Source organism: Lepus europaeus, chromosome 8 (assembly GCF_033115175.1).
Source record: "Lepus europaeus isolate LE1 chromosome 8, mLepTim1.pri, whole genome shotgun sequence".
Classification (NCBI taxonomy): Eukaryota; Metazoa; Chordata; class Mammalia; order Lagomorpha; family Leporidae; genus Lepus; species Lepus europaeus.
Window position 1 is genome coordinate 121,630,847 of NC_084834.1, and position 22,671 is coordinate 121,653,517.

At 59.8% G+C, this 22,671-nt stretch overlaps 1 protein-coding gene across 2 annotated transcripts in view; it reads right to left on the reverse strand.

Annotated features, from left to right (window-relative positions):
- Nucleotides 1-22,671, reverse strand: part of KIT (KIT proto-oncogene, receptor tyrosine kinase) — a 68,963-nt gene that overhangs the window by 40,564 nt on the left and 5,728 nt on the right. The window lies entirely within an intron of this gene.

Sequence of the window (22,671 nt, forward strand, 5' to 3'; positions counted from 1 at the left end):
CGCACAGCCAACCCGCGCAGGAGAGGAGCCCTCCACGGAGCTGGGGAGAAGGGGCAGGGGGCAGCCAGGAGCAGTGGGACGAAGGCACAAGGGCGAGGCACGCTGGGCCCTGATGAGCCGGGGCAGGGGCGGGAGCGGAAGGGAGCCCCAGCAGCGGGCTGCTTCCAGCGGGAAACCCTGGTCCTGGTGCAGGACAGCGGTGGCATCGTGCAGGAGCCCAGCGTCCAAGGTCGGGCAAGACCACAGCAGGTGCACTGGGGCTGCCCGGGAGTCCACGAGTGCCATTTCAGTCCAGTGGGAATCTGTCCACACTGAGGCTAACAGGCCTCAAGCATAGACTTCTAGGGCCGTGGAAAACCAGAAAATAAACATGTTGTGCGTGGGAGATCTGTCCGCGCGCACACAGAGGGAAGCCCCCGCCAACCGACGATGGGGCCGGAGACGAAACTGTCTTCCCACTTCCTGTTTGCCGCCCGGATAAACACTTCCCCGGAGGCACCAACGGCACAGCTCGGATCAAAAGGCGCCAGCAGCCCTGATGTGCAGGAGATAAGAGCCAGGCCAATTATAACCATTACAGGGTACTGCGCACCGAGTGAGGAGCAGTCCGGTGGAGGGGGCTCCCTGCACCCCAGGTCTCTGGCCACACCCCAGGCGGGGGACACAGATTAGGTGGAGGCACTACTGTTTCAGTTACTGGTCCTTTAAAAAAAAAAAAAAAAGGAGTAGGGGGCTGGCGCGGTGGCATAGCAGGTAAAGCTATAGTCTGTGCCACGGGCATCCCATGCGGGTGCCGCTTTGTGCCCTGGCTGCTCACTTTCGAGCCAGCTCCCTGCTGGTGCGCCTGGCGTGGGTCCCTGCCACCTGCGAGAGAGACCGGGACGGAGCTCCTGGCTGCAGCCTGGCCCAGCCCTGCTCACCACAGGCAGCTGCGGCAGCTATTTGGGGAGTGAACCAGCAGGTGGAAGATCTGCCTCTCCCTCTCTGTAACTATTTCAAATAAATTAAAAAAAAAAAAAAAGTAGTAGTTCCATGTGGAGAGGCATAATGTTGATAGTAAACGCAGCCCAGAAATTCTTCAAGGGTTTGGACTGGAGTGTATCTCTCTCACTCGGCTCAACTTTCTCATGAGTTATCTGGAGGAGAGATAGCTACTACGATGCAGGGACTTCCCGAGGCCCGGCCCCGGGGACGCCCTGGGTCCCGGCTTGGCTTCCACACCTGAAGATGACAATCCACAGCACCCTCCCCTCACCGAGTTCTCGGGAGAGAAAACTCAGGGGCGGCAACTGGTGCAGGGGCGGTGAGACTGGTGAGCTGTGGACAAGCGCTGGCTAAACGGGAGCACTTCTGCACGCTGGGCGAGAGCTCGGCCCTCCATTAACGCTGCCTGGCTCTGCCCCAGCCGGGCCACCTGGGCAAGTTGCTCCCCAGCACCTCAGTGTCACCATCTGGAAAGTGGGGGCAGTCACGGCCCGTTTTTAAGACATGTAGAGAGATACAGAGGATATAGATAAACACATATATAGCAAAAGGCAGAGTGAGAGAGAGGTCTTCCCTCTGCAGGTTCACTCAGCAGCCGGCGCTGGGCTGGGCCAGGCTGAAGCCAGGAGCCTGGGACCCCATCCACGTCACCCACGTGGGTGCACTTGGGCCACGCTCTGCTGCTTTCCCAGGCGCATTAGCAGGGAGCTGGGTCGGAAGTGCAGCAGCCAGGACTTGAACCGGCGCCCATGTGGGATGCCAGCGCCCATGGCGCCTTGCTGTGCCTGCACACAGACCTTCCTGGGCATAGAGAAACAACACCTGTCAGGTGCGCTGATGAGGGCACTTTAAAAAAAAAGTGTGACTAATGTTGTTAGAAGGTGTTTGCTTTGGTGCAAAAGACGTAAAAGCCACGCACACAAGGGGTCTTCCAAACCTTCCAGGGCCGTGGGGGTTTTGAAAAACCTTGCATGGATTTCAAATAAACTTATCTTCCAAGCCCACCATCCAGGGACTTTGTGAAGTGCCCCACGCTCCAGAAACAGATCTGCTTATCACGGCTGCCAGTCAGCCACACTCACCACTTCCCATTGTGAGAGGGGCTCTGCCCTGCCTCCCCCTCCCCACGGGGGCCTCCACTCCCCAGGCCCCAGCCCAGCCCCTGCACGGAGAGTGGCCTTGAATTTGTTTCATTTACTTCTTTACTTGGAAGTCAGAGACAGAGTTCTCCTATCTTCAGGTTTGTTCCTCAAAATGCCCACAATGGCCAACAACCGGCCACGCACAACCATGCATTTCCAGGTGCTTCCCTGTCTCTCCAGTCGTCATCCCGTGCCACGCCCATCTCTACCCAGGACCCCTCTCCTGTGGTCACGCAACTGCTGTTCCCTGCGGGCGCTGGGCTGTGTAGCCTGTCCTCGCTAACTCCCACCCTCGCGGCCAGCGTGGCCTGTCCTGACCCCCCATCCCGTGCTGTGTGTGCCTCCCCCCAGCCACATCCACGCCCAGGTCCCACAGCGCCCGGGTAAGGGGCAGGGGGCCTTCCCAATCCCAGGTTCATAGACAATCCGCTTCCAGAGTTTCAAAACAATCTCTTAAAAATATCACCACCTGGCTTTTATTTTCAAAATAAATGATTTGCAAACTCAGCTCTCCAACTCATACTAGGAAATGAAAATAGCACTTCGATGGGGCGGACGGTGGATAGTGGATATTCCCTTTTTTCCAAACTATCTGTGATGTGGCTAGAATGGTCTCGCAATAGACGAGAGAGAGACTGACTCATGCTAAAAAAAAAAAAAGAGAGAGAGATTCGTCTTAAAGGAGCAACCTTTAATTTGCTTTGAAATTGCTCTCCAATTGCACGCGCCGAAATGTGTCTGGCAAACAGCGCGCTCGCACCGGCTCTGCTCAAGTGTTTTATGCACATCAAGATTCTGCATTCGCAAATGCACTTCCCTAATTACGCGTGGCCAGGGCTAATATTACAGCTAATACATTCTCTGTTCCCTGGATGCATGTTAATAATGAGCCCAAAAAATAAAAATAAAAACCAAAAAGAGATGGCAAAACCCATCGCTCTGGGGCCCAGTTCCTGTAATGAGCTCCGGGGCTGGGCTCCTCAGGAACCCGTCAGCCAGCAGCGATCCCAGCGCCCTGCTGGGTGCTGGCCCTAAGAGCCCTTGGGGATGAGTGCAGGGGGCCCTTACGGGCAGTCAGCAGCGCAGGAGTCAAGATGAGAAACGTCCCAGTCTGGGCTTACAGCTCCCAGGTACTCACGGCCATGGCCCACGCCCCCTTCACCAGCACAGAGCTCGCCCTGACCTCCGCAGGTGCCCTCAGATCCCCAGCACCCCCTACAGTAGCTCCAAGGGGGCAACAGCACGAGTGTCGACCCTGGGTGCACACGCACGGCGTGGCAGGCACGTGCCACGGTGTGTTCCGGAACCAGAGCCAGGAAGGAAGGGGAGTCCGACGGCAGCACGGGGGACCCAGTGCACCTGGACAGCACCGTGCTGAGCCGCGTAAGCCAGGCACAAAGGCACACTGTAGGACGTCGCTTGCCCGGGGGCCGGGGGGGGCTCGTCCACGGAGCAGACCCGGGCAGGGGAGGGCGGACGAATGAGTGGTTTGTGCTCAGGGGGAGAGAAAACACCGTGGAAGTGGGTAACACAGGTGGCCGTGTAACTGTGAAATGAATGCCACCGAACTGGACCTTGAAGTGGTACCACCTCAGGCAGGGAGGGGGGCCTTGTGGTGAGTGCACCTGCGCCTTTGATGAGAGCCCGGGCTGAGTTACCAGTTCTGCACTGACCCCAGCTTCCGGTCAGTGCAGACCCTGGAGGGCAGCAGGGACGGCCCCGGGGACTGGAGCGCCTGCCCTGCACGCGGGAGACCTGGACAGAGTCCCCCATTGGTGGCTTCGGCTCCAGCTAGGGGCTGGAGCGTGAACCAGCAGATGGGAGCTCTCTCTCTCTAATAAACCCATTTTTTATTTTAAAGCGGACTTTTTATGTCATGGCCATTTTACAGTTAAAAAAGAGAAGAAAAAATTTCAGCAATTCTTCCAGGTCCAGCTAACGCCCAGTCCTTCCCCCAGCTGGGAGTTCCTCCGATGTTGTCAATCACAGTGTCTAATCAGAGGCTCCGCCCAGCTGTGCTGAGGGTGTGTTCCGTCCCCCACACCGCCCCAAGTGCCCACAGTAGATGCTGATCGGAGCGGAATGGTCTAGAAGCTCTGCTTTAACCACACCGGCCACGGCCCAGGCACGTCCACGGCCCCTGGCCAGCAGGTGCTTCTCCCTAGCTTACCCTCACTCTCCCGCCCCCTCGCCTGAGTCATCTGGTTTTGCGGCCACTCCTGTCCACAGGAGCCGCACCTGACATTGCGTTATGGACTCCTATAGGTCAACGTGAAGTCCACGTTATGAAAACGATGACAAATGAGTGTGTCACAGGGCCGAGAGCTGCTGATGCGCTGTACTAAGACAGGCTGAGGGTGGGCGAAACCCTGGGAGGGGCCGAGGGGCCTCCACGTACAAGTTCTTGGGGGACCTCTATATTCAGACTTCGGCAGGTGCAAAATCCTAAACCAAAGTGGCAGGTCTTGTATTTGGGGAGGGGCTCAGGGAAAGGAAGTTGGCTTAGAACTGTAGAGACGGGGGCTGGCTCTGTGATGCAGTGGGTTAAAGCCCTGGCCTGCAGTGCCAGCATCCCATATGGGTGCCAGTTCGAGACCCGGCTGCTCCACTTCTGATCCAGCTCTCTGCTGTGGCCTGGGAAAGCAGTAGAAGATGGCCCAAGTCCTTGGGCCCCTTGCACCCGCATGGGAGACCCGGAAGAAGCTCCTGGTTCCCGGCTTCGGACTGGCACAACTCCAGCTGTTGCGGCCATCTGGGGAATGAACCAGCGGGTGGAAGACTTCTCTTTTTCTGCAATTCTGGCTTTCAAGTAAGTAAATAAATCTTTAAAAAAAAAAAGAAGAAGAAGAAGAAGAAGAAGAACTGCAGAGAATCTGTCAGTCAAGGCTCACAGGCAAGGCAAAACACATGCCACCTGTCCATCTTTCATTTTCCAAACAAAAATAGGATGACCAAGGCATACCCGTATTTTTTTTTTTAAAACAATGTGTCAACCAATAGACTGCAGTTCCAGACTTGACAGCCGGTGGAAATGGCCACCCCCACTGGCGCTGGCACTTGGGGTCCCCGGTCACCTGCAGTGTCACCGTAGCCACGACGCCTTGACACCCTTCCACGCGTCTACAGCTGCAGGACTGGATTTAGGTTGGGGTTCAAAGCACAAAGTCCTTTCCAAACGGTCCCCGCTCTGGACACAGGAGGAAGCAGGCAGAGCCGTGGCTGGGAAGAAATCCCACGTCGAGAGCTCCACTCTAGCTTTGGGGAAGCCAAGCGGGAGGAATGGCCATGGAGGCAGAGCGGCCGTGCTGAGCTAATGGCCCCACAGCACCCGTCCTGCTTAACCAATTAAAAGCGAAGGACCCATTGGGCGGCGCTGTGGCACAGGCTAATCCTCCTCCTGCAGTGCCGGCATCCCATACGGGCACCAGTTCTAGTCCCGGCTGCTCCACTTCCAGTCCAGCTCTCTGCTGTGGCCCGGGAGGGCAGTGGAGGATGGCCCAAGTGCTAGAGCCCCTGCACCTGCATGGGAGACCTGGAAGAGGCTCGAGGCTCCTGGCTCCGGATCGGCGCAGCTCCAGCCATTGCAGCCATCTGGGGAGTTAACCTGAGGATGGAAGACCTTTCTCTCTGTCTGTAACTCTACCCCTCAAATAAATAAAATCTTAAAAAAAAAAAAAAACAAAACAGTGGAGGACCCGTCCGTTACAGCGTCCCCGCTACACTCTAACACTTCCATGGGAACAGTCGGGATAAGACCAGGATGGAGCGGGCCTAGAGATGGCCCACAGCACCCAGGAGGCTGAGACAAACAGCTGACACAGGAAACAAAGCAGGGCTGGGGAGAGGGGACGAGATTGCAGGAGGCTGCCAGGCAGGGAAGTGGCAGACCTGCGTCACTCAAGGAGCAGAGGCCAATGGCCGCCGTGGGCACACAGGAACCCACGGCCTTGGCCAGGAGGCCCACGGCAGGGACACGCGGCCACCAGCTATCCTGCAGCCCAGACGGACACAGAAGGCTGGGGCAGATGGGCCGCGAGAACCACGCCAGGAAGACTGCGCGTGTGCGTGTGTGTGTGTCTCTGCCTGTATTCTCTGGGGCCCAACGCCCCCAGAGCAATCGGCGGTCTGCACACGGGGAACCTGTTGTAAGAAGGGAGGAGACCCTGTCGGAGACGAGGCTGGGAGTGGCAGACCGGCACCTCGACTTGCAAGGAAGAACATCCGCTCGTGCCCTGGTGGCACGGCACTGACAGGTGACAGCGGGAACAGCGGCCCACGCCACGGACACACGGCTCCTCTCAGCTAATCCCATCGAAGCCCAGCGACACAGGCTTCCTGCTCGCTGGGCACGGAGACCACCGCGCCCGGATCCGCTGCACGCGAGAGCACAGCTCCCGAGGGAGACGCTCAACATGCTACAACGTGTGTGTCTTCAGAGACGAAACACGGCTTCCCCAGCGTGGTCCCGGACCAGGTCAAAGGCAAAGGTCACGGCGACGGGTCTCGGGGACGCTGCTTGCTGACTTTCTGGGGGACCAGAGGACAGCAGCACCCACTGATCAGGAAGGAGTCTTTGGAGGCGCTCGCCTAAGCGTTAGCAGGAAGTACCTGGGAGAGCCTCACCAGCGGCCCTGCCCCGGCAGAGCAGCCCCCCCAGCCCCCGCTCATTCCCGCCACCCAACAAGGGCTATTCCGTGCGGCTGTCCCAGCCCTGACCTCACCCCCTCCCACTTCTCTACTTCCTGCCAAGCAGAATCATCGTTAAAATCAACTCAGGTTCGGACCTGAGACAAAGAGTGAGGAAGTGCTGGACATCGCCACACGGCCACGTTCCTAACCGCAACCTTGAGTTCAGGGCCTGAGAAGCAAAACAACTCCTTGGCATAGTGCGAATTCACCTGGCTTTCAAAAACTAAAGAAACCAGGATGGGGGCTGTGGTGTCCCCAGCCCACACCTCAGCGCCTGGGATCCAGTCGCCTCCACCTCCCATCCAGCTTCCTGCCAGCTCACCTAGGAAACAGCAGGTGGTGGCTCCCTGTCCCGGATGGAGCTCCTGACTCCCCCCACTTTGGCCTGGCCCAGTCCTGGCAGTAGTGGCCACCTGGGAGTGAACCAGCAGATGGAAGATCTCTCTCTCCCTCTCCGTAACTCTGCCTTTCAAATCAATAAAATAAATCTTACATGAAAAAAAAAAAGAACCAGAAATTCTGTAGCTGCATGGGGGTCTCAGGGTTACAGCAGGTCCACGATATTTAGTGGACATGCCAAAGCTGGTTCAACATTTGGGGCGGCCTGCGGTTTCAAACTCTAGAAACTACCACCGTGCAATGACCTGCCGCTTGAAGCCAGTTAGTCATAAAATCACCAAGACTATAGATTGCAGCACCATTTTTTAAAAAGTAGCTCCTGGGGGCCAGCGCTGTGGCGTAGCGGGTAAAGCTGCCGCCTGCTTTGCCCGCATCCCATATGGGCGCTGGTTCGTATGCCGGCTGCTCCACTTCTGATCCAGCTCTCTGCTGTGGCCTGGGAAAGCAGCAGAGGATGGCCCAAGTCATTGGGCCCCTGTACCCGTGTGGGAGACCTGGAAGAAGCTCCTGGCTCCAGATTGGCACAGCTCCGGCTGTTGCAGCCAATTGGGGAGTGAACCAGCAGATGGAAGACCTCTCTCTCTCTCTCTCTCTCTCTCTCTCTCTCTCTCTCTCTGCCTCTCCTGTGTAACTCTTTCAAGTAAATAAATAAATTTTAAAAAAAATAAAAAGCAGCTCCTTACATGTCTTTCAAGGTTGGTCTAACCACGATGAACTAATTGACAGACGGAAGGGGAGGGAAATAAAGCGAATGCGAGAGCCTTGGTAACCCATGACAGAGCTGGTGACGCAGCAAGAGCTTAGGAAACGCGTCTCCCCTGGGAGGGGCCGGGGTCCAGGGACACGAAGGGGCTCACACCGACCACCCCCACCCGGGGGCACAGGGCAGGCTAGAGCCTGGGGTGGAGAACCGTGGCCCGCTGCGGGCAGCCCCTCTGTGACAGGGCAGCAGCGACACGCCTTCAGCACACAGGGGGCTTCTGCCGTCGGGTCTGTTCCCAGCGCGGTCAGCTCAGCTGACAGCATCCAGCTGTAGCTCCCAGACAGCGGCCGGGAGGTTCAACACTGTCACCGGTCACAGGGGCTCCGTGGGAGACGGCCCAAGCGTGGCCCAACGCTCAGGGTGGCTGGGCTGTGCTCCCCTGTCCAGAGGGGAGCGCCTTCCCCGGCCGAGGCTTCATCCACAGGGAGCCTACGGCGTGGAAGCCACCGGCAGGCAAGGGCACCTGCGGTTAGGACAAGGAGGCTGGCAACCGGAGGCAGGGCGAGGAGAGGGCGGGAGAGGGTTCCTCGGGCTCGGGCTGCAGGCCCGGGAGCGTGGGGTTCGGCTGGGCCGGGCCTGGGCAGGGGAGGGGAGAGGACCCGAGGAGGAGCTGGGGCGTCAGGAGACTGGAGAAGGCGGATTGCACCGGCAGGCCTTGGACCCTGGGATGCAGGGGCTCGGAGGGCGGCCAGGGTCACAGACGCCCTGCAGCGTCGCCAGCAGCCAGGCCGGTGACCAGGAGCATCCGTGAGTCCCCCAGGACAGGGCGGAAGGGCAAGGAACAGAGAAGTGACAAGACCAAGGCGGCTGGGGACAGGAGCAGCTGGCAAGGACTCTGCGGCTGAAGGGCCCTCTGTACGGACCCCGGCATCTCTGAGGCCAGAGAACGGCCCCAAGCCTTCAGTGCCCAGGGTGGGCGGGCATAGAGGAGAGGCGTCCTGGAACTGCATCACAACCACACCCGGCTGCACCAGGAGCAGCTGCAAAGCGAGGACGGCACAAACGCTGGGCGATCGCCCCAGGAACTCCAGGCAAGAGAGGGGCCCGGACATGGGCCTGGGCACAGCACAGGGAGCCTCGCCCTGCAGGGCTGTGGGGCAGGGGCACCTGGGGGCCGAACGGTGTTAGCGAGGATGCTCAGAGCCACTGGAGACAGTGACCGAGGGGAGTGGGGGTGGGGGGTTGGGGGACGAGTACCCGCAGAACTGGGTGACAGGGAAGAGCCGGAAGAGACAGGGACAGGACAGGGAGGGAGGTGGACAGGGTTCTAAGCTGCCCTGCCCCAGGGGGACTGAGGGTGTGGCCACAGGCGGGGGCCCACTGCAGGCTCCAAGGCTGGCGGGCAGAACACGAACAGTGCCTCAAACCCCCAGCTCGGTCCCACCCTTGTCGGGAAGCTACCTGTGGCTGCGGGGAGCCCGTGGTCCTGCGTGTGGGTCCCCCTCCCCGGGCCAGGAGGGATGTCCCTCTGCCAACAGGAGGGGCCGGGCCGCCCGGCCACCCAGCTGCCCGTGTGAGCTGCCGGGCGGACGAGACGCACCTGTGGTCTGGGCCCTGCCTGCCCCTGCTATTTCCTGCTCTAACCGCAGGGACAAACGCGACACTAATAAATCTCCTGGGCCCATGGCACCTCTCCTGCAGCGGCTGCACTTTCTAGATTCCTGCCTGGGGCGACCGTGACGCGGGCAGATCCTGCAGCCCTCACTCCCCGCTGTGACGCGTGTCCCACTGGGAACAGACACTTCATTTATTTATTCGAAGCGGGGAAGGGGAGACATATCTTCCATCTGCTGCTTCATGCCCCAAATGGCCACAACGCCCAGGGCTGGGCCACGCTGAAGCCGGGAGCCTGGGACTCTATCTGGGTCTCCTAGGTGGGTGGCAGAGGCCAGGAACTCGGGCCACAGCAGGGAGCTGGGTCAGAAGCGGAGCGGCCAGGACTCACACCAGCACTAAGGGACACCAGCGTCACAGGGGTAGGCTTAGCTGGCCATGCCACATCGCTGGCCCCTGGGATTCCTTCCCACGGCCCCCTGCGGGCTGCTCGGCCTTGGCTGAAGCCTGGCCCCCTTCCTCCTGCTGGGCTTTGCCCTAGGAAAACCACACCCAAGACCCAGGAGGTGCTCAACACCCAGGGCTTCTCAGGAATCTAGAGGGGTGGGGGGAGGGGGAGCTTTCACTTCCCCAGGCTGCAGGAGACGGCAAAACTACCCGACGTCTGGTGTCTACTATGATACTCAGCATGTGTGAGTTTTCAGTAAAACACGTGGGGCCGGCGCTGTGGCGTAGCAGGTAAAGCCACCGCCTGCCATGCTGGCATCCCATATGGGTGCAGGTTTGAGACCCGGCTGCTCCACTTCCAATCCAGCTCCCTGCTATGGCCTGGGAAAGCAGAAGATGACCCAAGTCCTCGGGCCCCTGCACCTGCGTGGGAGACCCAGAAGAAGCTCCTGGCTTCAGATGGGCACAGCTCCGGCCGTTGTAGCCAACTGGGGAGTGAACCAGCGGATGGAGGACCTCTCTCTCTCTCTCTCTCCTCTCTCTCCTCTCTCTCTCTCTGCGTAACTCTTTCAAATAAATAAATCTTTCACTTTTTTTTTAACACGTAACCACACATTTTCGCCCTCAAGCAATCAGTGAAGAACACGAAGAGGGAGGAAAAAAAATGTCCCGGTGGAACCGAGTGAAAACTGTGGATGTGCAGCTGCAGCCAAGGCGTCCGGCACCCCGAGGTCCCCCCGAGGCCCTGTGTCCTCCCCCGAGGACAGAGCAGTGGAAAGGCACCGGGCACTAAGACCCAGGACCTGTGCCCGACACCTGGGAGGTGAGGGGGCCACGACAGAGACAGCCCTGGGATGGCCCTGGGGCTGCACACAGGCAGTCCCCCAAGGTGTGCGAGGGAGTAGCAGGGACTCTCCTAGGGTATAAATCACACACCTGGCCGCCTGTCTTGTGTTTAAATTACTGTCGGGACACAGACTCCGGGGGGGGGGGGGGGTACCACATGGAACTTGGCGCATGAGGGGACCACTCGGCACTCAGCCAGGCACCATGCAAAACTTCTAAAGGCACGCGCCTTCCCCACAGCAAACGCTTTCACGGGGGTGTCCCACTCGCTCAGCCTGAGAGAGGTGCAGCCCAGCGCTTGAGATGGCCACAGGGAGGGCGGGCCCAGGTGGGCGCAGGCAGGCGGGGCCGGGGCCGGCAGCACCAAGTACAGCACCCATCCCTGGGCAGCAGGGAGGAACGGACTCCTCCGGGGGGCTTCTCCCGCCAGCGGAGTGGGCTCCTGCTGAGGACACACAGGTTCCCCGTACTCTGGTTTCTGGAACGCACTTCTTGCTTAAGTGGGAATCAGATAAGAGCACCAGGACTGCAATCCCATAAACCCTGCCCCAGGCCCGCGCCGTCTGCCAAGCCGGGCTGGAGGGAGGAGCGGGCAGGGGGCTCCCCACTTCCTCCCACACGAACCGCCGTGACTTAGAGGACAGAGTGGACCGGAGGTCGGGGTGCGGGGCACAGGCCGGCACAAAGCAGCACGGGTGCTCAGTGCACCTGCCCAGCACCGACGGCCCCCTCTCAGCCCGCCCGGAGCAGCCGAACGCATCACCATCCCGCTCCCCCATCACGAGGCTCTGCCAACGCAACAGGTAGAAGCTTCTGGAAATAGAGCAGCAGGACACCCTGCGCTCCGGTCCTAACGCAGTGAATGCTAACGACTCCAAGCAAGGATGGACCGGTTCCCCCGGGCATGGCCACCCGGCCTCTGCCTGCGCACACGGATACACACATACGTGCGGGTGTGTGGCAACCGGGGCAAAACATGTAAGACCCAAGACTGACCATCTCAACAACAGGTTAGGGGAGGCGAGTGGCCCGGAGTGCACCCACACGGCCCTGCGACTGTCACCGCTGTTCCCAGAACCCTGCCGCTCCATAGATCGACAGCCTGCCTGTGACACACGAGCTCCCCACGGCCGGTCACCAGGACTGCTCCAGGAGGCCCCCACAGCGGGCATCGCACACTGCCCACTCTAGTATAGCGGCAGGGGTCAGCACTACCCCTTCCCTGTTCCGGGCTGAATAGTATTCCACCGCGGCCACCCATCCTCCGCCTAACCTGCCGGTGGCTTCCCCTGGGCAGTGTGCACACCCTGTGTACTGTGGCCCTCACCTAGGAAAGGCCTCCAACTGGGCCTGGCAGATAAGGAGCTGCCCTTCCCCTCGGCCCCCCGGCGCAAACCGGCCGCTTTTCTTACTGTTCCCACGTTCACGTGTCACTTCTCAGCCACAGAGCTGCTCTCCGCCAAAGGAGTTTGAAAAACAAAAACCAACGAATCCCGTCCAGGCTGCTGCTGGTGAGCCGGGCACCGCGGATAACCGGAGGCCACACCTCCACCGGAGGCCCAGGTAGAAAGAGGCCAAAGGAGCCCCTCCCTCAGTCCTGGGGCCAGCTTGCTTGGAAGGGGATCTGGGCTTTGGGTGCATGAAAGAGCCAGCCCCCAGTGGGGAAAGGGGGAGCCGGGACACGCGTGGAGGCAGAGGGGCCTGGGGTGCCCTGGACGTTCCCGTAACACACGAGGCGGCGGTGGACGCCTGCATCCCGAAGGGCCAGGTCCCGGTCCCAGCTACTCTGCCGCCAGTCCGGCTTCCTGCTAATGTGCCTGGGAAGGCAGCATGGGGATGGCTCAAGCCCCCGAGTCCCCGCCACCCACCGAGGACCTGGCACGTGGGGAGTAAAGTAGCAGGTGGGAGAGCTCTCTGTCACTTGATTTTTCAAATAAATCAACACACACACACACACACACACACACGGTGGTCTTCCGGAGGTCACGGGTGGGGCAGGAGGAGGGGGCCGTACTCCCTATGCACACAGCGTGAGTGTAGCAACGCCTTAACTCCCGTTGCCCTGAAGAGCTTTGTATACTCACCTTGCAACTTTTCTGTAAATTTGAAATCTTCCCCCAAGAACAGAAGATGAAAAAAGCCCTGGGTACCGATTTGCAACTTTGTTTGGCCACATCTCAAAGTCTAGACACAGGATCGGAGACCGTGCAGGGTGAGCAGGTGGTGGTGGTGGGGGGCAAGGTCACCCTCTCCCAGGTGGGCGCTGCAGAGCCTGCTGGGGCCGGCCTGGCCCCGGGCAAAAGGTGCTGCAGTGCGTGCTGGCTGGGCAGCACCGAGCAGGGGAAGAAGGCAAAGCCAGCTGCTGACGGCCTGCCCGGGACCCTGGTAGGCAGGGAGGCGGGGCAGGGCGGCGTGGGGAGGAACCACGGCACCTGGAGACACGGGGCGCAGGAGCCTGCCCCGGGCGCCGTCACATTCCACGGCAGAGAGCTGATCTGATGCCAGGAGCCAGGAGCTTCTTCCAGGTCTCCCACGCGGGTGCAGGGGCCCAATGACTTGGGCCATCTTCTACTGCTTTCCCAGGCCACAGCAGAGAGCTGGATTGGAAGTGGAGCAGCCGGGACTAGAACCGGCGCCCTTATGGGATGCCAGCACTGCAGGTGACAGCTTTACCCGCTACGCCATGGCGCTGGCCCCAGCTACACTTCTGATCCAGCATCTCAATGCGCCCCTGACACCCAGGCGAGACACACGGATGGAGTTCCAGGCTCCCGCCTTGGCCTGGTCCAGCCCAGGCTGCCGCAGGCATTTGGGGCGTCAACCAGCAACGGGAGGTCTCTCCATATCTACTTCTCTCTGCCCTTCAAAAAAAGTGAAAATGAAAATTAAAAAAAAAAAAAATCCCTAAGCACACAGCTGCATTTTTAGCCCCTAGGTCTTCAAACTCAAAAAAAAGAGGCTGCACTGGCTACACAGGCGTTGTTACAAATGACCCGGGCAAAGGCTGCTCTCCGAGGGGCCCCCCTTAGCAGGGTGAGCTCCCAGGCCTGGCCCCCTCTCAGTGGGGTGAGCGCCCAGGCCAGGCCCCCTTTCAGTGGGGTGAGCACCCAGGCCAGGCCCCCTCTCAGTGGGGTGAGCTCCCAGGCCTGGCCCCCCTCTCAGTGGGGTGAGCGCCCAGGCCTGGCCCCTCTCTCAGCGGGGTGAGCTCCCTGGCCTGGCCCCTCTCTCAGTGGGGTGAGCGCCCAGGCCTGGCCCCCTCTCAGCAGGGTGAGCTCCCAGGCCTGGCCCTTCTCTCAGTGGGGTGAGCTCCCAGGCCTGGCCCCCCTCTCAGTGGGGTGAGCGCCCAGGCCTGGCCCCTCTCTCAGCGGGGTGAGCTCCCTGGCCTGGCCCCTCTCTCAGTGGGGTGAGCGCCCAGGCCTGGCCCCCTCTCAGTGGGGTGAGCTCCCAGGCCTGGCCCCCTCTCAGTGGGGTGAGCGCCCAGGCCTGGCCCCCTCTCAGTGGGGTGAGCGCCCAGGCCTGGCCCCTCTCTCAGTGGGGTGAGCTCCCAGGCCTGGCCCCCTCTCAGTGGGGTGAGCGCCCAGGCCTGGCCCTTCTCTCAGCAGGGTGAGCGCCCAGGCCCAGGCCCGAGAAGCCCAGCCTTAGCCAGGCCGAGGCCAGGACACCGACACCGGCCACGGAGAGACCCACCCATCTCTTCCTCCAGGAAGTGGCCTGGGAGAGGGTGGGGAGCAGTGCCGGCCCGGGAAGGGCCAGGGGACAAGCCACCGCCCCGGAGGCTTCCTGGGTGCCCCTGTTACGCGCGGGGAGCTGCTTGCTGACCAGGGCTAGGGGCAGGGCACAAAGCCCCAACCATGGGACTGGGGGGGGCCCTATGCAGCCCACGTGAGCGCAGGTGCAAGGCCTGGAATGTCTGGGAAGGCACAAGATGGCCCACACCCCTGAGCCCCTGCACCCACCAGACCCCGATGTAGCTCATGTAGCTCCCGGCTCCCCGCTGGGCAGCCACCTGGGGAGTGAGCCAGCCCATAATAAGTACACGGATCTCTCTGTCTCTGTAGTTCTGCCTTTCGAATAAATCAGTCTTTGGAAATAAAATGGAATTAGAAAGTAAACTTGTTAACAGTGCAAAAAAAAAAAAATGATACCCACGCGCGGTTTTTTCACAGCATGCATTTTCCACGGACTCGGGGTGCTCCCGCCCCGACTCCGAGCTCTGCATTGCTGTGTGGGACCGGCGGCCGGGGGCGGCCAGGCCTCCCTAACTGCGGGGGACACCTTGGGGGACACCCGGTCCCCGCACCAGCCCAGGGTCCTGGGAGCGGCAGGGACAGGACAGCCACAAGCCAGCGCCTTGTGCAAAACAGAGCCCCTGGGGGGGAGAGGCCGTGTGCAAAACAGAGCCCTGGGGGAGGGGAGCAGAGGCTGAGCCCCTGGGCAGGCTGTGTGCAAAACAGAGACCCTGCCCTGTGCCATGTGCAAAACAGAGCCCCTGGCGGGGAGAGGCCGTGTGCAAAACAGAGCCCCTGGGGGGGAGAGCAGAGGTAGAGCCCTGTGCCGTGTGCAAAACAGAGCCCTGGGGGAGGGGAGCAGAGGCTGAGCCCCTGGGCGGGCCGTGTGCAAAACAGAGACCCTGCCCTGTGCCACGTGCAAAACAGAGCCCCTGGCGGGGAGAGCAGAGGCAGAGCCCTGTGCCGTGTGCAAAACAGAGCCCTGGGGGAGGGGAGCAGAGGCTGAGCCCCTGGGCAGGCTCTATGCCTTGTGCAAAACAGAGCCCCAAGGGAGGGCTTGCTGTCCTGGCCTCCGCGAAGTGGGCACCGTCCCGTTTGTCCTTTCAAACTGGCACCGAGGGCCCTGCCCGCGCCAGCACACAGGCTCCGTGTCCGGCGGCACCATCTGGCGTGTTTGGGCCCCGCACCATCGTGGGACCCTGCGGGCACCCAGGAGGCCATGCCCACCCCATGGCCACCCTGCGCTCGGGGGCTTCTCCTCCGTCCTCAGTCTCCGGGGGGACGAGACCAGAACCCAGTTCCCAGCCGGCCCACTGGGAACGCTCCGGGTCTACCCGAGGGGAGGCCAGGTCTGAAACTGCCGCCTTCACCGGAATTCCAGCCAGCGGCCGGCCGGAGGAAGGAAATTCGTATTTTTGGAAATCGAAATGAATGTTATGTCAAGCCCTGGCAGCTTTTTTTTCCCAATGACTATAATTAGAGATATGCAAATGTGGGAGAGCCAGGGCTGAGAGAAAAATGAGCTCATTAAGTAATGAGGTGGTCTTTATTAGCGGGCTAAGGGTGGACCTGTGGCCCCTTCCAGCCGTACAATCGCCCAGTCCGGACTCGCCTGTCGCCTCCCATCAGCCCATCTCCGACAGTGGCTCGGCTGGCGCCCTAATACCCAGGTGACTTCAACCCCTGCCTCTTGTCACCTGCCATACCGGGGTTTATTTCCATGCCAATCAGCTTCAAGACAGCGTAGCCACGGACTCCTGTCCCAAACCAAATGTGCAAGAATACTATTTACAAGGAAATAGCTACCAGTGATGGAATACTGCAGTCTTCAGGCCGGATCTGACAGACCCAAAGGTCACCGAGTTTTAGTCAAAAGGTCAAGACACCAAGTGGTGGATGGTGATGGCCGCAGATGTTCTGGCCCGGGCACAGAATCTCCCCAAAACCCATAGACAGCATCCACGACAAAATCAGGAAGGAGGGAGCATGCCTGGCCGCCCTAGGGAGGCAGAGGTGGAGACGGTCCCCAGGGCTGAGGGGTCATCATGGGGTTCTCCCTGACAAGCTCCTAGGGCCATCTCAGAGCAGCCACAGACTCTGGGAGAGGAGCTGGCAGGTTCTAGTTCTACAGGTGAAGCCGAGAGGACTGTATGACCTATCACCATGTACCTTGGACACGGCAGAATGTTCTGGAATGTGCTGGAGGGTGCCGGAATGGTCCAGAGTGTGCTGGAATGTTCCAGAGTGTGCCGGAATGTTCCAGGGGCACCAGAATGTTCCGGGGTGTGCTGGAATGTTCCAGGGTGTGCTAGAATGTTCCGGAGTGTGCTAGAATGTTCCGGAGTATGCCAGAATGTTAAGTGGTGGTGGTCTGATTCCAATGTATTACCCAGGACAAAGCCTCACCCTGAGGAGAATCAGCCGGGAGTGGAATTAAGAGCAAAATGGGCAAATACGAGATCTGGACAGGCAGGGAGTGGGGACGGGGACCAGGAGGAGAAGGACCCCAGGGTGGGGGAAAGCACAGTGTGTTTTCACCGCCTCATGAGAAGAACCCGAGCGTGAACGCCTAGAGGTGCAAAGGCTGCCTGGGCCTCCTAAAAGACAGGAAAATGGAAAACTCAGCGTGGGGGGCGGGGGCTGCCGTTAATTCCAGTGACAGCTTTTTAAAGAAAACCTAAGGAGCAGGATGATAGCCGTAACGTCGACAATAAAACACGACAAGGACACACAACTGCAACCCAGCACTTGGAAACGAACGGGAAGAGACGCAAGCAATGAGAGACACCGTGAAGTACCGACAGCGACCATCGGAATCCCGCACGTTCAGGGACCAGCCGGGACCAGCCGCACGCTCAGGGACCAGCCACACGCTCAGGGACCAGCCAGGACCAGCCACACGCTCAGGGACCAGCCACACGCTCAGGGACCAGCCAGGACCAGCCGCACGCCCAGGGACCAGCCGGGACCAGCCGGGACCAGCCACGCGCTCAGGGACCAGCCACACGCTCAGGGACCAGCCACATGCTCAGGGACCAGCCGGGACCAGCCGGGACCAGCCGCACGCTCAGGGACCAGCCACACGCTCAGGGACCAGCCGGGACCAGCCGCACGCTCAGGGACCAGCCAGCCGAGCAAACTAAGGAACAAAAACCAATACAAAGGAGCCGAGGAGGAACTGAAGTGACGAACTTTCAGAAGCCAGGGGTGAACAAAGCGAACACAAGAGTGGAGGGCCGGGCCTTAGACAGGGCAGGGCCTTAGCCGCAGGTAGAGAGGAGGACCTTTTACAACTCCAGCAGATCAGGAAGGAGCTCAAGGATCTGCGACTGCGGTCGACACAGCAGGTGGGCAAAGAAGACACAACATGCGCACAAGTGGCACTGGAGGGAGGGAGGCTCGGAGCTGCTATGGGGGTGCCCCGCGGAGTCTGGACACATCAGCCCCCAGCAGCCAGCACTGAAGGGGACTGGACTTGGAAGGCTAAAAATTAAAAAAATAATTTCCTCGGTCATGTCGGCCAGCTCAGTGTCCAAATGCCTTGGCCAGCCCTTCGCGGCAGGACACGGGGAGACAGTACAGGTATCTGAGCAAAGGCGAGGTGGGCCAGGGTGTGCTCTCTGCCGGCCTGACCTTAAGAACCAAGACCACAAACCCATAAGTGCGTGATCAGCACACCCTTCCTGCGGCACCTCCGAGCTGAGCCTCCGAAAACCAAGCGTCCGGAAGCGCAGGACGTCCGGACAGACGGACAGCTTCACACACTGCCCGCAGCCCAAACAGCGGAGGCGAGACGAGCGTGTAACCACTGCGTGCAATCATAAAGTCGCTTGTTTCCTGTTGTGGATCAGAGTGCAGTGGGTTTTTCTGTTTGTTTCAGAGGGAAAGAACATACACGTGTCGGTGTACTCCCCAGATGCCTGGGGGGGCAGGGACTGGGGGGTGCTAAGTCAAGCCAGAGAAGAAACTCAACCCCGGTGCGCCCTGTGGGTGGGAGGGACCCAGGGAGCCATCACCTCCCAGGTGCACGTCAGAACCTGGGTGCTCTGAAGTGGGACCCAGGCACCTGTGCCACCGAGCCATCACCAAGACGGGAAACAAAGTCCGGAAAAGTGGCCTACATGCTCAGCCAGGGGCTGGAATCACTTCCGGGGCTGGGTGTCACGTACAACCACATGCCTGGGACCACACCCTGTCTCTGCTTGCCCACAAAGGCACCTGGGAGGCAGACAACACCCCCATGGGAGACCCGGATGGGACTCCTGGCTCCCGTGTGGCCCAGCCCTGGCTGTTGTAGCCTCGCAGGGAATGAACCAGTGGATGAAGACCTCTCTCTCTGTCTCCATAACACTGACTTTCAAATAAATCCTTTATTAAAAAAAAAAAAATAAAAAGAAATGGCACAGTCAAATGCCAAGAGCCATCAGCGTAATGTGGTTCCCATAAAACAGGAAGTGCACTGGGGTTTAAAACGAGAAAGATGGAAGAAATGTGAAAAAAGCTGCAGAACACCCAGTCCTCAGACAGAGTCCAGACAGCACCCAGCATGGACTCCTGACACTGCTCCCAGCTGTGAAAGAACTTTCTGGAACATTCTGGAAGGAACCATCCCACCCCTCGCTCGGCCCTATAAAGTCTCCAGTGTCCTGCAAGGGAGGCCTTTCCCAGTGCACCCCGGACATACTCTCAGCGATTCGTTCGCAGGGAGCCCTATGGGAGCAGGAGGCCAAGGCCCAGGTGTCACAGGGACAGGCACAGGAGGGGACAGCGTCTCACAAAGCTTCCGCTGCCTGTCTCCGGCTGCAGAGGCCCCACCTGTCTCTGTCCTCTCTTTGGTCCTCGCTCCTGCCAGGACCAGGCCCCCACCTCACTTACCTGTCCCCGCCAGCCACAGCAGGGCACAGGGGAAACTGACACGCAACTGTGCCCACGAGAGACCCTCTCCTTCCGGGCTCCTGGACCTAGGGTCTCCAGACACCAAGAATTCACTGGCGCATAAGCCCGAAGGCCAGGGGTTTGCCTGGATGTTCACCGCCTTACCCCGGCTTCAGTGATGTCTCGGGAATACACTTGTGGGAGCCTGGCAGAGGCTGGGTGCAGAGAGGCCGGGGGCAGGGGGCCCAGCAGCCACGTGCCCTGTGCAGCCACGGGGGTCATGCGCAGACACCCAGGCCTACTGCCCCTCCGGCCAGCCTCTCTCTGGGCTGTGGCTCAGAAACTAGGAGGATCCTTTTAAATAATATCCCTTGAAAATGCTAGAATGCAAATTAGGCAACACATTCCAATCTCCCTAAAAAAAAAAAAAAAAAAAAAAAAAAACCACAGCCCCTTCTACATATGCTAGCTTCTTAAAAAAAAAAAAAAAAAACAGGCGGAGAGGGGTGCCTCTTGACGCTTTTTGCTCCAACTAAAACCTCAGCGACTCCTTCCCTGTGACAAAACCAGACTGCACTGAGCACAAGCGCCTACCAGCGACCCTCACGACACCCGTCACTCAGAGCCATCACCAGTCACCCGCTTCTCACTGCAAACCTGCCCAATGCTGGCCCTACACAGGACACCCACCCTGCGGCCCTGGGCGGAGACGCACCCACAGTGTCCTACAAGCCAAACCCCATCCTGCCCTCCCCCCAGGCTCTCCAAGTAGAATTCTGGAGGGTTTTTTTTAAAAAAAAAACATAGTCTTGTTTTCCTTTTAAGTCAAGTTCTAACCCAGTAGACAGATAGCCAGTGCCTCCAGCCACCTCTCCCCAGAAGGTAGCCTTAGGCAGAATCCCTGTCTACACAGGCTGGCTCACTGAGCTCCCTTCCAACAGAGACCTGCGTACATTTCCAAAGTTCTCTGATAACAGCCTTCCCCCACCGCCCTCCTTTGTTCCAACTCCCCCCCACTCAGGAATCCACCTGGCTATTCTATGGAGATTACTGGCTAACAACCATTCTTTGAAATAACTGACTCACCTGGGTAACCACAAACCAAGCAAACCAAGGGGGACATTTCGCCAACTCCTTAAAGGAGTGAGCCGGCTCTCCCCTTTCCACCTGCCCCACCTGGTCAAGAACAAGGCATCTGTTGGGGGCAGATGGTGGTGCAGCGGGTCAGGCCAGCACCTGCCACGCCAGCATCCCTTATGAGGCCAGGTGCTCCTCTCCTGATACAGCTCCCAGCTCATGTGCCTGGGAAAGCAGTGGAGGATGGCCCAAGTGCCTGGGCCCCTGACACCTGCGTGGGAGACCCGGATGGAGTTCCAGCTTCCTGGCTTCAGCCTGGCTCAGCCCAGACCAAAGTAGCCATTCGTGAACCAGCAGATGGAAGCTCTCTCTCTCTCTCTCCCCCCTTCTATTGTCCTGCTTTAAAAAAAAGGCAGACAAGGCATTTGCCCACCAATGTCAGAAGCACCCAGTCTCTAGGTGGCAGAATTCAGGGGGAGAGACTGCCTCAAACCACACACACAGGACATAGGGTTTGTTAGCCTTCACCAAGGATTGGACATAAACAGGCTGCCATCTTACTGAACGTTTAAAACCTGGTAACAGGCCACAGACCAGAATGCCACAAGATCTGTAATCCTGGCTGGGGGGGGAGGGGGGGGGAGGGAGGTGGGGGAAGACAATCAACCTTGAGACCAAAGGACGGGGCGGGCAGTGGGCACTGCAGCCACGGCACCTCGTGGAGGCCCACGTCTCCGTGGGAACGCCTCGGTCTCAGCCGTGGCTCCACTCCTGCGCCTTACGCACGGCCTAGGAGGTGGCCGGTGACGCCTCAAGCTTGTGGGGGCCTGCCACCCATGTGGGAGACCCAGACTGAGGTCCAGGCTCTGGGAGACCCAGACTGAGGTCCAGACTTCCGGCCTCTGTTGTGGGCATTTGGAGAGTGAACCAAGAGATGGAAAAAAAATTTAAAAAAACTGTCTCCCTCTCTCGGGCCCTCTGCCTTTCAAATAAAGAAATGGGGTTTTTTTTTAAGAAACACAAACAGCTCAAAGTCCGCCTCAGTCCCGACTCGCACTGCACAGGTGACCACGCAGCAGCGCGCTCGGCTCCCACCCACTGGGCTAAGTCACCTCTGACTCGGCAGCTCCGTCACCAGGTTTCATCTGCACAAACATCTCATCACCTACGGCACTGTCACAATACGTTAATTACTCAGCACTCAGAGTCCCGGCGACTTCCAATCAGCCGCACGCCCCCGCGCAGATCTCTGCAGACCCCCCCTGCGGGAGCCCCGGCTGCTGGCGCTGTCCACCCCGGAACCCGGTCCCAGCCCACGCCTGGGTTTCCTCGCAGACGCCGCCACCCTACTCAAGGAGCGACGCCCACGTCCGACGGAAGCAGACCTGGGGCTTGAATCCTATTCCACCCATCTCAGCGCCTGAGCGTCTGTCTTCCCAGCACTGAGGGTCCCACAGACCCCAGGCACCTTCAAGGCAGGGATGCCGTCCTGGGCGGTGACAGGTGACGAGGTGTCATCACCCAGAAGCCGCTGGATCCCGGCTTCGCCCCCACCACCTGCCCCCACTGGATGGCCAGCTGGTCCCAGGTGGGCCATGGAGTGGGAGCGGTGACCGTGAAATGACCAGGGGGAAAGACAGATGGGAGGGAGGAGGAGGAGGGAGGAGGACGTGGGCGGCAGGCCCCGGAGCCCTGGGACCAGCACGGACGTGGCCACCCCTCCAACAGATCCACGACCCCCCATTTAGGCCGTGGCTTCTTCGCGGGCCGTTTTCAATCCGGCCGCAACCTGCCGGCGGACACGAGGACCACTTGACCCCACAGCCACGCCGGGGAGGAGAGAGCCGAGCGCGCAGCCCGGCTGCTCCCAGCTGCTCCTGTCCTGATGTCAGATTACTTACTCCCTGGGGGTCTCACGGGCCAGGCAGCCCCAGAGCCACTCCACTTGGCCTGGCTCCCATCTCACAGCAGACCCCGTAACCAGCTCACGTAAAGCAAGGAGATCCTTCCACTAAAGAACTGTTCCAAACGACAAAACACGCACACACAGACACCTCCCCCTTGGGGCCAACTGGCTCCGGTGCCGTCACGCTGCTCGCCCACACACTACAGACACTCGTCCTCACCACCCTCCCTCACTGATCCTCTCGGGGCTGCACAAATCCAC